We start from the raw sequence: 16,906 nt of genomic DNA, 5'->3' as shown, positions 1-16,906 counted from the left end.
GACTATGGCCCTCATTCAGAGCCGTACGCTCTGAGCAGAGCGCACGCTCTGAATGAGGGCCGGGCTCCATGAAAATGGAGCGTCCTCCTGGACGCTCGTATAGCTGTGGGTCACCACCCACAGGCTATACGAACGTGCATTGTGATGGCCGTGATGGTCGTGACCATCGAAATTGCGAGCCGGAGCCTGCGGTTGAGGTTTTCAACCGCAAGCTCCGGAGTGATTTTGGCTCTATCAGAGCCAGAATCACTCCCACTGACATCACTAGTGATGTCAGTGGGCCGGCTTTTGACGGGAGGCGTTCCCGTGGGAACGCCCCCGTCCGGGAGGCATGCCCCCGGCACGCCCACCAAAGGGGGCGTGCTGTCAATCAACATTGACAGCACGCCCCCTTTGATCGGACACAACGAGCGAAGGACTTTCCTTCGCTCGTTGCGTCTGGCGCATGCGCACGACGGAGCTCCCTCCATCGTGCGCATGCTCAGTCCATAACATCGACCCACTTGCGAGCGGACAGCCGCTCGCGAGTGGGTCTGAATCAGGCCCAATGGCCACTACTGGTGCCCCTATTTCTATACTAACACCTAGTGCATGTGTTCTTGGAATAATATCTTATGATACTTTGGATAAATATATAGTACCCAATACGTTATTAATCTGTGCACATTGGCAAAAGTTGTCATAGCTAGATCATGGTTGGCTTCTACGAGACCTGAATATGTGACGTGGAAATCACTTGTTAATTCTACGGTGATGCATGAGAAATATATGTATATTTCACGACGGGCTTTCCATCGCTCGGGGTCTCGCACCAAAGGGGGCGTGCTGTCAATGTTGATTGACAGCACGCCCCCTTTGGTGGGCGTGCCGGGGGCGTGCCTGCCAGACGGAGGCGTTCCCATGGGGTCTCAAGCCGGCCCCACTGACATCACTAGTGATGTCAGTGGGAGTGATTTTGGCTCTGATAGAGCCAAAATCACTCCTGGCCTTACGGCTGGGAAACCCGACCCCAGGGTTTCCCTCGCAAGTCCGATGGTCGCGATGGTCAAGACCATCGCGACCATCTTTTTGCACGCTCGTATATGCTGTGGGTTGTGACCGACAGCTATACGAGCGTCCAGGAGGACGCTCCATTTTAATGGAGGAGGGCTCTGATTCAGAGCGAGCGCTCTGGTCAGAGCGTCCGGCTCTAAATCAGAGCCTAAGTCACTTGTGCTTAAGTATGGCTACCCCTAAAACCTGGACTGTTAGTGTGCCTTGAGGACCGTGGTTGGGAACCCCTGCTCTAACTCCTTGTATATGTCAGATAACATAGATGCTGTATGATATGTATACAAGATATTGACATGATAAGCTGTATGTAATATATGTTTATATGTTATGTCTTAAAACTACAATAAAAAATTTACTCAATTAAAAAAAAATCAACATGATATTATTGTAGCACCAGGCGGTGCTAGGTTTAAGCCCTGCCTCCCAATTATATCAGCCATTAGTCACCAGGAGGAGTGGGCTGCGTCAATGTAAGGGGGCGTGACCTTGCTGCAGCGTGATCCCATCCCATCCACAGCTCAGCCTAAGACGTGGATCTGAATCTATAAAGAATTGTGTTTTCCGAGTCTGAGGTTTGGTTGGCCTTTTTTACGCAGGGGCCATGGGACGGGAGGAGAGAGGTCCCACAATAGCTTGGAGTCCTGGGGGATGTGTGGCTATAAGCCATGGACCAAATGTTTAAATAGAGTAGGGGAGGCAGCCCCATTAATCAAGGAACCCCCTTGCATTTATGGGGGGTACTTACAGTGATTGTGCTAAGCAGACAAAAGATTTTGGGTCCCATGGACTTCTCACTTTGAAAAATTGGGGTCCTACTCCTGTTTCTGGGTCCCATCACATATTATGGGGTCTTAGGGCAGGCAGCAGTTGGATCAGTGCTGGGGCAGGTGGCAGTTGGGGTAGATTGGGTTAAGGGAAAGCAGTAGTTGGGGTAGAGCTGGGTGTAAAGGCAGGGAGAAGTTGGGATAGAGGGGAGTAAGGACAGGAAATACTGGGGTTGGGTAGGGAGGGGGTAAGTGCATTTGCAACAGTGCTGGATGGCAAGGAGGGGGCTGGGGGTAGAGAGGGGGCAAGGTTAGATATCAGCTGGTGCAGTACTGGGGGGCAAGTAGGGGGTTAGGGGCTTTCACTGGCATTGCACAGAAGGGTCCCACCACACACTGGCAACACCCTGGCACGCACTAAAGTCTCCCACCACACAATAGCATCACCCTGGCATTGCACAGAAGGGTCCCACTACACACTGGCACCACAAAGAAAGGTCAAATCACACAGCGACACCACTTGGACAAAAATGAGGGTCCCACAACACAATGGAGAACACCTGGTACAATACAAGGGGCCTAGCTCACTCTGGTACCCCCATGTACCACACAGTATATGGCACCACCACACCCTGGCACTGCAGTGCAAAGGAGTGCCCCACCACACATTGGCAGCTCCAGGTAAGGCGCCGTGCCCATAAGCACCGGGCACAGGTTAACACAGGATGTGGCCCCGGATAGCGGCTACTCACAGTCCAGGTGCTTCTTCTTGGGGCCCATGATTTCGTGGGTGATGGCCTTGCAGACAATATTGCTGCGATCCGTGATGCTCTAACTGGACATGGCGGCTCTGGGCTGGGCTCTGACACGATGAGGATCGGGCCCTCGCCGTGAGCCATAGTGGGGCTGATTCTGAGCTGTTAGCAAATTAAAACAAAGACATAACTTTGCAAAGTGCAAATACATGGTTTTATTTTCCCACAAATTCATACACAGATGTCCTTAGCCATATTATTATTATCCTTTATCTATATGGCACCACAAGTGTTCCGCAGCGCCTTACACAGTACATAGACAAATAAGTGATCAAGAAACCAGTGACTTACAGTACAATACAATGCAGGACAAGGACATGGTTTATACACATTGCTGCATTAGCGATCATAGCACTCAAATAAGCCCGTTGTCAGCCAGGTGTTAGGTGCCCGAGTGAGGAGTAGATGAAAGTAATAAGTAAGGAGTAGCACAAGAGGGTAGAGGGCCCTGCTCGTGAGAGCTTACATTCTAAAGGGGAGGGGCACACAGGCATGACACAAATGGGGTAGACAGGGAGGAAGGAGCATGGAGCAGCAGGTTAGGATGAGAGCTGGAAGGCCATGATGAAGTAATGGGTCTTGAGAGCCCGTTTGAGGATTTGTAGAGAGGTGGAGAGTCTGATAGGCAGAGGGAGAGAGTTCCCATTTGTCCATGCTCCAGAAGCATGGACATGGAGGCAGGTGTAGGAGGAAGTATCAGTTGGCAGTAGAGGAGACGGGCATTTGTGGAGCGAAGAGGGCAGATGAGAGTGTGCAGGGAGATGAGGTAAGAGATGTAAATGGGAGAGGATTGGGTGAGGGCTTTGTAAGTGAGTGTAAGGCTGGGTACACACCTGAAAGATATATCTGCAGATGGTGGTTGTTCATACACACTGAACAACCGTCATTGCCATCTAAAGATATATCTGTTGTGAGGACATTGGCCAATTAATCTATTACTCCGTACACACTGGTAGGTCGTCTTTGTGCAATGTGCCAACTCTTGCTGTAATTTACATAGTGGGCTGGCCTACTGAAGAGCACGCAGGTAAAGGAAATAGGCCCTCTATTCTCCTGGTATCCTCCGCTGCTGTATCAGTATCTGTGTTATAGGGCCTCTATTCTCCTGTTATCCTCTGTGCTGTATCAGCATCTGTGTTATAGGGCCTCTATTCTCCTGTTATCCTCTGTGCTGTATCAGCATCTGTGTTATAGGGCCTCTATTCTCCGGTTATCCTCTGTGCTGTATCAGTATCTGTGTTATAGGGCCTCTATTCTCCTGTTATCCTCTGTGCTGTATCAGTATCTGTGTTATAGGGCCTCTATTCTCCTGTTATACTCTGTGCTGTATCAGTATCTGTGTTATAGGGCCTCTATTCTCCTGTTATCCTCTGTGCTGTATCAGTATCTGTGTTATAGGGCCTCTATTCTCCTGTTATCCTCTGTGCTGTATCAGCATCTGTGTTATAGGACTCTCTTCATCACCACTTAATTTTTCCAAAAGTATGTGAAACATTTTGTAGAAGTTAAGTGCCTGGGTTATTCATCATTCTTGTAACGCAGGAGATATCACTGACATATCCTGGTTACAATTCTACCCCTATAAATTCCACAGTCCCTACACTATGGTATGGGAATATGGAAATGATGTCATTCATCAAGTGCCGAAAAAGCATTTTCTTTCGGAACTTGACAGTGATACTGTACGCCACCTTGAGCTGGTGTACAGCATCCGATACAACGTAGGGATCTGAAAAGATCCCTCCCTGCTGTGTCCTCTTACCTTCAAGGAGCTCCTTCCTGGCTCCCTGAGCTCCTCCTGTGAGCCGTTAGCAAGGGAGAGGGTACATCAGTGGCAGTGGGGGACCTACACAGTGGGGCTGCGTGATCTGAGCGGGGGGGGGGGTGTCACAGACTTTTGTCAAGCCAAATACAATACAATGTGCAACTTACCAGGCTTTAAATAGCGAGAAATCCTCATGCACGCTGGATGTTAACTCCCCTGTCCGGTGCCCAAAGGCAGTCGCACAGGATGTGATGTCAAGCCCTCACGTTACCATGGTATAAAACGAACACAAAATAACACATACACTTAAAAACAATGACAGTGGTGCAACTATGACTGTGATTATATAAATCAATTATTGATGTGTGTATACTGATCAACAATAAAACTTACATAATCAAGCAATATGGGAACTTAGGGCCTGATTCAGACCCGGTCGCTATGAGCGTACGCTCGCATGATGCGTATGCAAATATTTGAAAGTGACGCGGCAGGGAGCGATCGCTCGCCAAGGCATAAACACGACCATCGTACCTATACGAGCGTTCACTTTGTGTATGCAGACTCCCCTTAGCGAATGCAGAGACGCCCACTGCCCCACGTCATCTCCTGGAAGTTTATGAAAACATTGGTACATCGACCACTATCGGATGTGAACGCAGCACTTGTGGTAGCTTTTTTTTAACCGCAAGCATTGCGAGGAAAACAGAGGAAAAAAATGTCTGGTGACGTGTACTATGACGCTGCCTGTTAATTATGCACGCCTCTAAAATGGCATTGAAACACTCGGGCACGCCTGCGTTCGTATCTCCAACCCCCCGTTTTTACTGGACTGCCCCTGTCACCACCCACAAATGGCCTCTCCTGTCACTCACTCTGCTGGGCTGGTTTTGCTGGGCGAGCGAGGGACCTGCGATCGCACGGTGTAGTTCGCGCATGCGTACTGCGATGCATACGCATTCGCAGATTAGCAACCATCGCCAATTGCGAACGGACTGCAGATACCGTCCGGGTCTGAATCAGGCCCTTATTCCACATTGAAAAAACTGTGCAATGTTACCAATAAAAGTAATTTACAAAATAAACCAACAACAGCCTAGATGTCCACCACTGCATACTGCTAGCTAGATGAAACTGTGAACAACAAGATAGTACATAGGAAATGTAATATTTAAAGTATAGTTACCACAAACATTTAACTGACACTACTAAATGAAACACTGGAGCCCAAATGTTTCATTCAGACCACAGGGGGATAATGTATCTAGTCCACAGGTTCTCAAACTCGGTCCTCAGGAACCCAAACAGTGCATGTTTTCCAGGTCTCCTCATAGAATCATAAGTGAAATAATTATCTCCACCTGTGGATCTCTTAAAATGTGTCAGTGAGTAATGAGTACACCTGTGCACCTGCTGGGTGACCTGGTAAAATGTGAACTGTGTGGGGTTCTGAGGACAGAGGGCCTGATTCAGAGCCGCTCGTAAGCGGCCACTCGTTTGTTCTGACCGTTCGTACATCTGCGCATGCGTACGGGTTGTAATACGCATGCGCGAACCAGTCAGTGCGGCCGAAAATCGTTTGTTCGTTAAATAGCGAATGCCTGCTATTTTGAGTGACAGGGTGAGGCGTATGTGGGTGGTAACAGGGGAAGGTGCTTGAAAACGGGGAGTGGAATTAAGAACGCAGGCGTGCTTAAAGGTCAAAACGGGCGTTTTAAGGGTGTGCATAATTAAAACAGCAGCGTCATTGACCACGTCACCTGGTTGTTTTATAGTCAGAACTGCTCGCAATATAGTGGTAGGAAAAACCAACCACAAGAATAGGGAGCAGTTCATACGCTGATCGATGTACTCGATTAATCTAATAAATAGCGGACATGACGTATGGTGCGAGCGGCCAGGGGGCGTCTTTTTCAAAATTATGACCGCAAGTTTTGCTCGCTCGTTCAGACTTAGAGGCGTGAACAGACCGCAAAGAGCGAATGGTTCATTTGAATAGCCACCCCTTTTTCAAGAACGAACGACCGCAAATAGCGACCGGCTCTGAATGAGGGCCAGAGTTTGAGAACCACTGACCTAGTCTAATGATCCATTGTGTCTCACGTTGTAGCAGTTTATGAGATCTATCACCTGCCCTGGTCAAGGGGGGTATGTGATTAATAATTCTATACCTAAGGGACGCGAGGTTATGGTTAGCCATGGCAAAATCCCTTTCCACTGGCTATTCGCTAGAACCAGTGGCAATGGCTGCACGGATCGCCGAGCGATGGTGTGCCATGTGTTCTCTCAGGGTACACTCTGTTTTGCTTATATACACCTTAGAACAAGGACAAGAGATGGTATACGCAATGAACTTTCTGGTGCATGTGAGATGGTAATGTATATTAAATTTGACTCCTATGTATGGGTGGAAAAACATGGGCCCTGTTTGTAAGAATCTGCAATTAGGACATTTAAAACACTCCAATTTAGGGGTGCCTAAATGTTTATAAATGTATGTGTTGTTTTGCGTTTGTTGTATACAATGGTAACGTGAGGGCTTGGCATCACTTCCTGTGAGATTGCCTTTGGGCATCGGACAGGGGAGTTGGCGTCCAGCACGCATGAGGGTTTTTTGCTATTTAAAAGTCTGGTAAGTTGCACATTGTTTTGTATTTGGTTTGACAAAAGTGCTAATAAAGCACTGAAACGTTGCACTTTAAGCTGTGTCAAAGTTTCTTTATTTATTGACTGGAGTGCCGCCTGTGGAACTGTTTATGACAGTGTGTCTCGGCTGGAGATTGACTGTTGCGGGCACCCGGCACAGGAACTACATTTACCAACTGAGTGCCAGATCATGGATATAGATTATATATATATACATACAGTCAGGTGCATAAATATTGGGACATTGACAGAATTTTCATATTTTGGCCTCTATTCACCACCACAATGGCTTTGAAATGAAACAAACAAGATGTGATTTAACTGCAGACTTTCAGATTTAATTTGAGGGTAATTACATCCAAATCAGGTGAACGGTGTAGGAATTACAACAGTTTCTATATGTGCCTCCCACTTTTTAAGGGGCCAAAAGTAATGGGACTATCAACTCAAAAGCTATTTCAAGGACAGGTGTGGGCTATTCCCTCGTTATTTCATTATCAATTAAGCAGGTGAAAGGTCTGGAGTTGATTCTAGGTGTGACATTTGCATTTGGAATCTGTTGCTGTCGACTCTCAATATGAGATCCAAAGAGCTGTCACTATCAGTGAAGCAAGCCATCATTAGGCTGAAAAATCAAAACAAACCCATCAGAGAGATAGCAAAAACATTAGGTGTGGCCAAATCAACTGTTTGGAACATTCTTAAAAAGAATGAATGCACCGGAGAGCTCAGCAACACCAAAAGACCCGGAAGACCACGGAAAACAACTGTGGGGGATGACGGAAGAATTATTTCCCTGGTGAAGAAAAACCCCTTCACAACAGTTGGCCAAATCAAGAACACTCTCCAGGAGGTAGGTGTATACGTGTCAAAGTCAACAATCAAGAGATGACTTCACAAGAGTGAATATAGAGGGTTCACCACAAGATGTAAACCATTGGTGAGCCACAAAAACAGGAAGACCAGATTAGAGTTTGCCAAACAACATCTAAAAAAGCCATTACAGTTCTGGAACAACATCCTATGGACAGATGAGACAAAGATCAACTTGTACCAGAGTGATGGGAAGAGAAGAGTATGGAGAAGGAAAGGAACTGCTCATGATCCAAAACATACCACCTCAACAGTTAAGCATGGTGGTGGTAATGTCATGGTGTGGGCATGTATGGCTGCCAATGGAACTGGTTCCCTTGTATTTATTGATGATGTGACTCTTGACAAAAGCAGCAGAATGAATTCTGAAGTGTTTCGGGCAATATTATATGCTCATATTCAGTCAAATGCTTCAGAACTCATTGGACGGTGCTTCACAGTGCAGATGGACAATGACCCGAAGCATACTGCAAAAGCAACTAAAGAGTTTTTTAAGGCTAAAAAGTGGAATGTTATGCAATGGCCAAGTCAATCCCCTGACCTGAATCCGATTGAGCATGCATTTCACTTGAAGACAAAACTGAAGGGAAAATGCCCCAAGAACAAGCAGGAACTGAAGACATTTGCAGTAGAGACCTGGCAGAGCATCACCAGGGATGAAACCCAGCGTCTGGTGATGTCTATGCGTTCCAGACTTCAGGCTGTAATTGCCTTCAAAGGATTTGCAACAAAGTATTAAAAAGTGAAAGTTAGATTTAGGATTGTTTAGTTTGTCCCATTACTTTTGGCCCCTTAAAAAGTGGGAGGCGCATATAGAAACCGTTGTAATTCCTACACCGTTCACCTGATTTGGATGTAATTACCCTCAAATTAAATCTGAAAGTCTGCAGTTAAATCACATCTTGTTTGTTTCATTTCAAAGCCATTGTGGTGGTGAATAGAGGCCAAAATATGAAAATTCTGTAAATGTCCCAATATTTATGCACCTGACTGTATATATATATGGGTTCTGCTGTCGCACCGTCCTTTGCCAATGCCTATATGTGGGAAGTTGAATGGAATTTATTTTTTGAGGATAGCCAGATTGCATCTAAAGTTATCGTTTATTACAGATATATAGACGATTTGTTACTCATTTGGGGAGGTTCCGATAAGGATTTGGAGGATGTGGTTTGTAAGCAGAACAATACATCCCATCCGATCAAATTAACATTAACTATTGATCAGAAATCTATAAATTTTTTAGACATTAACATTAAAATTGAGAATTTTGTGATTTCTACATCCCTTTATACAAAGCCAACAGACCGCAATTCCATTTTAAAGTACGAGAGTTTTCACCCCAGGTCTACCACAAAAGGATTACCGTACTCACAGTTTTTGAGGGTATGCCGTATTACCAGCGACCCTCGTGAAACTGAAGCTACCTTGGAAGCTATGGTTCAAAAATTTGAGGATAGAGGATATCCCAGGAAGTTGTTGTTGAAAGCTAAGCGTCGAGCGCTTTCAAAGAACCGGTTAGATCTATTAAAACCTAGACCTAAAAAATGTTTTAAATAATAAGATTCCTTGGGTTAATCAATTTAATACACAGAGCTATAATACCAACAAAACGGCTAAAGCGTTATGGCCAATGGTTACCTCAGATATGGATTTACCCCTATTGCGGAATGCACGCATTATGCCTAGCTACAAGAGAGGGAGAAGTATAGGAGACCTGGTTTTGAAACGTGATGTTTCTAATTTTAAAAAATCAAGTGTGAATTTTCTAAGTAGAAAAAATGGCTGTTTCAAGTGCCTGGGGTGCACTACTTGCACTTATTTAGTGCCATGTAAAGAAATACGGCACCCATATTCAGGCAGGAAGTTTGATATTAAGTGGTCTTTAACCTGTACGTCTAAATTTGTTATCTATGTGCTGAGCTGTCCCTGTGGCCTCAACTATGTTGGGAAGACGGAACGTCAATTCAAAGAGCGAATGGCCCAACATAGAAGTGCCATTCGAGCAGGTCTACAAACTGGTTGTAGTGAACAGCCGGTGGCACGGCATTTTGCCACTCTTAGGCATAGTATGGCGACATTGAGATATAAAATAGTAGATCATGTCCCTTGTCGCTTGAGGGGTGGCAATAGGTCCAGGGAACTCCTCCAATTGAAATCGAGGTGGATTTACCGCCTGGGTACGTTACACCCTAGGGGTCTGAATGACTCCCTAGGTTTGTATAATTTTCTATAGATTGACCCCATTGTTACTCAACTGCCCTTCCTCTATATGTTATAATAGAATAAGTTGTTCCATCATTGATGTATAATATAATTGTAGCTGATATTGTGCATTATGGATACAGTCATTATGGTATTGGTGAAGATTGAATGGCTCTGATGAGGGATAAATTTTGCGTGGCTATGTTAAAGGCCTCTGACATATCCTGTTGTCATAATATTTTTTATATTTTTATATATAGTTGATTGAGGTGGTGTAATAGATATTTTTTACACAAGCTTTTGAATAGTCTGTTTTATAGTTATATTTGTACACATGTTCACTGCCATATTCATACTCATTATTACATATTTTATATTTCTTAATTAGATCATTCAATTTTTTGTCACAAAGGTTCATATGTATGTGTATATTTACATATTTTATTTATAGTAATGTTATTATGTTTAAAGATAGTGAGTACGCGACCTATTTACTTTTTTATTTTTTATGTATTCAGTAGATCACTTTATCCAGCGGCATTATGTTTGTTTTGGCTCCTGGTCTTCATTCATGCACAATCACGTATGTTTTTATTCTTTTTTGGTTTGTGTACAGTGCTGCCTTGGCAACCAGCCGAGCGACGCTGGGCGTCACTTCCGGTGCGCCTCTGGTCCCTCGTGGATGGAGATACGCGCCGGAAGATCAGGCTGAGTGATCGGGGCAGACACATCACTTCAAGATAGGTAAGCCTATTTAAGAGCATGTTTTTGTTTGTTTTGTTCACTGTATTTTGTTCCTGACGACGAGGTTACGGACCTCGAAACGTTGAAATGGTGATTTCTTACTAAAGTTCTGATTGGTACTAAGTCTCTGAGTGACGCCTCATTTTTCTGCATATATATATATATATATATATATATATATATATATATATATAGGTAGATAGATATATATATATATACATACATGCATGCACGTATACTGTATATACATTATATATATATAATATACAGGTTGAGTCTCCCATATCCAAATATTCCGAAATACGGAATAATTTTGGCATGACTGAAATAATGAAACCTTTGATTTTTGATGGTTCAATGTACACAAACTTTGTCTAAGGCACAAATTATTAAAAATATTATTGCAATATTTTGGAACCAACATTCCCTGTATTCAAAGTAGCTGCAGTTTGAAAACCAAGTGAGTGCCGAGTTTGTATGATATTTTTTATGTAGATGGCATGGTCACATACCAAGGGCACCCCAGATGGTTGAGTGCCGTGGATTAAGCCTGTCATATATATATATATATATATATATATGTATACTGTATATACATACATATATACAGGTTGAGTCTCCCATATCCAAATATTCTGAAATACGGAATAATTTTGGCATGACTGAGATAATGAAACCTTTGCTTTTTGATAGTTCAATGTACACAAACTTTGTCTAAAGCACAAATTATTAAAAATATTGTATAAAATGACCTGTAGGCTGTGTGTATAAGGTGTATAAAACACATAAATGCATTCTGTGTGTATATTTGGATCCCATTCCCAATATATTTCATTATGATATGCAAATATTCCAAAATACGGAATATTCTGTTATCCAAAATACCCCTGGTCCCAAACATTTTGGATATGGGAGACTCAACCTGTATACATACACACACACACATATATATATTACACACATACATACATAGATGTCTCGCTAGAAAGGAAGTCAATGGTAACTCACTCCCTCTCTCTGTCTGGGACTCACGCTGCTCGGGGCTGTTAGCGCTCTCCCACTGGCCGGGTCACCCACTGCTCTCTATGCTGGTTGGGGCTATGACTAGTTGGGATACCCGCTAATGTCTTCCTTCTGCTTGCCGGGGGTCACGCTCCCACACACCTATCTCCCACATTGCCCGGTCCCCTCGGCTGTCAAACTAACCTATCAGACCACCGGATCTAGCATCTGAAGAAGATGATCCCACGCTGATGCCAGGACTTCAGGACCAGGAGTTGCTTTGCATAAGACGCTGAACGGCCAACCAATCGTTGGTTGGCCAAACACACAGCACGATGCCCAATATATCTGCAACTATATTGGGCATCGGCTGTGCAGCAGGGCCGACGCAATATATCTGTGAATGACGTAGTTCACAGACATATCGTTTGTACACACCTGTCGATCAGGTAACGATCTATTGACCGGCCAGTATATCTGCTAGTGTGTCTCCAGCTTTAGAACCTTGAATTGGGTTCTTAAGGGGAAGGGAAGCCAGTGTAGGGCTTGTAGGAGAGGGGAGGCAGATAACCAATACTTAGAATAATGTTACCAGTATCACCATTGCAGCTATTACAGTTAATGACCAATAATGTACAAAACATCGCACATCACCCATAATTTTACCCGATCACAAATGTCCTCAAACCAATAGTCTCCTTTATGAGTAACCTTGTGATATAATGTACACGAGGCCAGGTCATACTGCTCATCAGAGAAGGCAAAACTTTTTAATTCCTTGTCAGTGACCTCCCTGGGTTCCTTGTGAGACCGGATCGCTGTAACATAAATGTCATCCTGAGAAGTAACAGCTACATTTACATAATGAGTGCTGAGCTTTGACCTCTCCTATGTAAATGTAATACCCAGAGAGCTCACACTGGAACCCTCCATGAGTTGTTGGCACTCATTTAAAGGGGCCGATGGCACAATTTGCGCACGCTGCAGCTAGACTCACACATCAATGTTTCCTCAAATCTTTATTATCGCTTTTACTGAGAACTAGTTGCCTAATTCAGAGATGTACATAAATTCACTACGTACATTTCCGATGTTTGCAGATATGCGCAGCATGATTGAGATGCTACTGGTGTTTGGGGTCAGTGTTACAGAAAATGGGGGGTGGCGGCCCCATTTTCTGGGCGTGCCGAGGCCAGTGGCTGCGTCCTTGGACGTAGCATCCCTGGCCCTGTCAGCGTGATTTCACCGCACATCCCGAGGGTTACTCGGATTTCCAATGTTCACGCAGTTGATCCACTGATGCATCTCCGGACGCCGCAGCAGAGCACAGAAGCTGGCAGTGGGCGTCTTTTTACTAAAGGCGTCTACTGCAGCTTTTGTGTAATTTGGTACGGGCGCTATGTACAAAGGGCCTGATTCAGCATATTTCCGATTATTGGGAATCTGCACGTGCGCAGGACCCATTCTGCGAGTGTGCAGAATGAATCGAGCGTAGTCGCACGCAGACCCTTCTGTGCCTCTGCTCGACAGGCAGAGGCATTTAAGGGTTGTGTCCACCCCGTTTTCCGGGAGTGGCAAGCCCAGGGACTGCGTTGACCGACGCAGTGTCCTGGGCTCGCAAGCCAGCCGGCCTGAGTAAGCTGGGGCTTACTCAGCTGGCGGCCCGTGCTGTTTACCATCGCAACCTCCGTTACAGTGCTGGAATAGCAAATGCAAAGGGGGTGTCCTACACCTCCTGCTGCATTTGCATGACAGGAAGGACGTATTTGCAATGATGCCTGCGTGCATACATCATATCTATAGCCTGCATGCAGATTTCCAATTGCGATCCTTGCAGATGCATACAGTGAAGTAATTTGGTAAATGATCAACAAAAAGCATTTGCTGTCAGGAGTCATCTGTATTGATGACTTAGCATGTACAGCAGAAACCTGCAGATATCGGGCAGCAACACCAGAGGCGTCACTAGGGTTGGTGTCACCCGGTGCTATAACTAATGGCGACACCCCCACCTCCACCAAAAAAAAAAAAAAAATCAGAACCAAGGTGCGCAGCTCCATGTTCTCTCTCCCCTTACCAGTCCAACAGTCCAATACGCACACTGCAGTGCTCATCCCAGAATGCCCGGGGGGGCTTGATGATGCCAGTCTACCACCACTTCTGTGTCCCTAGCCAGCCAATCCCCACTTTTGTGTCCCCAGCCAGCCTTTCACCACTTCTGTGTCCCCAGACTGCCTGCCCCCATGTCTCTGTCCCCAGCCATCCAGCCAATCCCCACTTCTGTTTCCCCAGCTAGCCGATCCCCACTTCTGTGGCCCCAGCCAGCCCCCCCTTCTGTGTCCCCAGCTATCCTTCCCCCAATTGTGTTCCCAGCAGCCTTCCCCCACTTATATGTCCCCAGCCAGCCTTCCCCCACTTGTGTCCCCAGCCAGCTCCCCCCCTTCTGTGTCCTCTGCCAGCCAGCCTTGTGTCCTCAGCTATCCTTCCCCCACTTGTGTCCCCAGCCAGCTCCCCCCCTTCTGTGTCCTCTGCCAGCCAGCCTTGTGTCCCCAGCTATCCTTCCCCCACTTGAGTCCCCAGCCAGCTCCCCCTCCCTTCTGTGTCCTCTGCCAGCCAGCCTTGTGTCCCCAGCTATCCTTCCCCCACTTCTATGTCCCCAGCCAGCTCCCCCCCTTCTGTGTCCTCTGCCAGCCAGCCTTGTGTCCCCAGCTATTCTTCCCCCACTTCTATGTCCCCAGCAAGCCTGCCCCCACTTGTGTCCCCAGCCAGCTACCCCCCCTTCTGTGTCCTCTGCCAGCCAGCCTTGTGTCCCCAGCTACCCTTCCCCCACTTCTATGTCCCCAGCCAGCTCCCCCCCTTCTGTGTCCTCTGCCAGCCAGCCTTGTGTCCCCAGCTATCCTTCCCGCACTTCTATGTCCCCAGCAAGCCTTCCCCCACTTGTGTCCCCAGCCAGCTGCCCCCCTTCTGTGTCCTCTGCCAGCCAGCCTTGTGTCCTCAGCTATCCTTCCCCCACTTGTGTCCCCAGCCAGCTCCCCCCCCCCCCCTTCTGTGTCCCCAGACGGCTACCTTGCTTCACTTACCTCTCCTCTCTTGAAGCCTTCCAGCAGCGGCGGCGTTGGGCGGAGTAGTGGACGGGCAGCGGGCTCCGGAGCGCCTCTCCTTCAGCAACGGCGGTGCAGTGTGACGACATGATGTCACGCGCCGCACGCTGTCTTTTCAGCATGATGGCCATCCCGGGCGGCGGCCGCAAAGGTGGGTGGGAAGTGGTAGGGCAGCGGGCGGATCCCCTGCCCAGGACCCGCCACCTTTGGTGTGCTCAGCCCCTCTCGGCGACCCTGCGGGCATCTCTGACGGCGGGGAGGGTGCAGTCAGCTGTGTGATGGCTGTGGGAGTGTGTGGCTTTTTGGTGTCACCCCCTTGGAGGGAGACACCCAGTGCGGCCCGCACCCCCCTTGTGACGCCACTGAGCAACACCAGGGTAAGGTTTGCAGATTAGAGTCGTTACTAGAAGCTGTGTGTGGACCGGTACTTATCTGTCCACGCACCAGAGATGCTCTGGTCCTGCGCGCACGGCATTCACGTGCTCTTGTTGCGTGTGTCCGTGATCATCTGCACTATACTGCAGGGGGACCACATTCCATCCTTGCCTACTTTTGAAAACTAGTTTCATGGAGATTATAGTTGGTAGGAGAATGCGCCGTCCGGTGGGGGGGGGGGGGGGCAGTCATGCTCCGCCCAAAGGGCGTGTCTAGCTCCACCTATGGGTGTATTTATTGCCACTCAAGAGTATGCCCTGCAGTGGCAGGTGAAAACTATATTGTTAAGCACTGCATACTGCCAAATGTAGGCAGAGTTAGCAAACTTCTGGGGAAATCAGATCCGCTGCACTCCAATACTAGGGGTTCTTGGTAAGGTGCAGCCAGGGAGTCCAGGGTCCCTTCAAATGAAATATGGGTAATAGGCGTACTCTAAAGTGCAGAAAGACCAGAATGAAAAATAAAATCCCACAAGTTGCACATCACACATGGTGAATACCAAATACAGTTTCAGGATTGAATCTACAATCCTATGAATTATTGTATTAATAAGTGTCAATTTGGAAAACTACTTAACGCTGGACCTCTCTCCTGGATGCCTAACCCTAACCGTCGGGGTAAGTGCCTAACCCTAAAAAAACTAAAATCATGCGTTGACCATCTTTGTGTTGACCATTTTCATGTCTACCTTTAGACCCTGTTGACTATTTGTACATGTCGACCTTCTTACATTTCTAGTCATTCTGACTGTATCCTGCAGAGCATTGTTTTGGGGGAGAATAAAATGGCATAATATCTGTATTCATAGGTATAGGGCTGTGGTGTCAAATTCGGGCCCTCCAGCTGCAGTGGAACTACACATCCCAGCATGCAGTGTTACTGTTTTGCTATTAGGGCATGCTAAAACTGTGGCAGGGCATGCTGGGATATGTAGTCCCTCAAAAGCTGAAGGGCCCGAGTTTGACACCACTGGTATAGTGGGTACGACCATGTCATGGAATAATTGGACTAGTACTTTAGAAGATTCCATCTCCCTCCAAAGCAATACTGTGTATCAGCCCCATAATGCCGTTGTTCCCTGTGCCATCCCCACCCCTGAGTGGTGCCCATACGGTCATTACCCTGCACCACAGGGGGTAAGTGGGCTGGAGCCACTCCACCGGATAACTAGGGAGCTAAGGACGCTTCAACGGCACTAAGGGAAACATTATGATGTCTCTCCCCACACAGTGCGGGAGCCAGGAAGACGGGGCAGGGCACTGGTTGTGGTGGAGAGCTAGTGTGGCCGGTTACGCCCTTTGTGACGGCATTGGCTGCCCTGCCATCCTTATGCCACTGCTGTGTATAGGACTGCTTGGTGCTGCATTGCCTTCATATTGCTTGGAACTAGTGGACTCCACAAGGTATTGATCCCAAATATTGATTCTGCTTCAGTTCATGTCCCCTCTCTATACTGTAACTCAGGTCATGCCCCCTCTATACTGTAACTCAGGTCATGCCCTC

The sequence above is a fragment of the Taudactylus pleione genome, unplaced genomic scaffold, assembly GCF_031769625.1.
Source record: "Taudactylus pleione unplaced genomic scaffold, aTauple2 ptg000361l, whole genome shotgun sequence".
NCBI classification, from domain to species: domain Eukaryota; kingdom Metazoa; phylum Chordata; class Amphibia; order Anura; family Myobatrachidae; genus Taudactylus; species Taudactylus pleione.
This window is presented reverse-complemented; position numbering follows the sequence as displayed.